The following is a 449-nucleotide window of genomic DNA, read 5'->3' as shown; positions in this document are numbered from 1 at the left end:
AGAGTGTGAACAAGCGCTTCATCAGTGAAGCTTCTCCAGATATCAATAATGTTGGGAGCTCCACCAAAACCAAGCAACGAGTGAGTTTTAATTTTAGAGACTCTCTTCTTCTTCTATTTCGCTCTTATCTGTCTGTATCTTTGGTTTCTTGACTATGGGGTTGTTTCTTCTCAAATTGTAGAAGAAGAAACTGACTGACAAATTGGGACCTCAGTGGACCAAAGGAGAGCTTGAGCGTTTCTATGATGCTTATCGTAAGCATGTGGGAGACTGGAAAAAGGTAAACTGTGTTCTTTTTTTTGTAAGTACTTTCTGAATCCTTTTTTGTATGACTTTTCCAAAGTCTTAAGATTACTACTTCTTTCTCTGGAAACATCTTAGGTAGCTGCTGCTGTCCGGAATAACCGGTCTGTTGAGATGGTGGAAGCTCTCTTTTCTATGAATCGGGT

General features: G+C 39.9%; 1 long non-coding RNA gene across 1 annotated transcript; it reads left to right on the top strand.

The window, feature by feature from the left end:
• On the top strand, nt 1-448 carry LOC104775019. The gene is made up of 3 exons (XR_765649.1): nt 1-80; nt 182-280; nt 382-448. It is a non-coding gene; the product is annotated as an uncharacterized LOC104775019 (long non-coding RNA).
• The last annotated feature ends 1 nt before the right edge of the window (nt 449 follows it).

This window comes from Camelina sativa, unplaced genomic scaffold, assembly GCF_000633955.1.
Source record: "Camelina sativa cultivar DH55 unplaced genomic scaffold, Cs unpScaffold07896, whole genome shotgun sequence".
In the NCBI taxonomy this organism is placed as follows: Eukaryota; Viridiplantae; Streptophyta; class Magnoliopsida; order Brassicales; family Brassicaceae; genus Camelina; species Camelina sativa.
The sequence above is the reverse complement of the archived record's forward strand: the minus strand, read 5'-3'. Positions and strand labels throughout refer to the sequence as shown.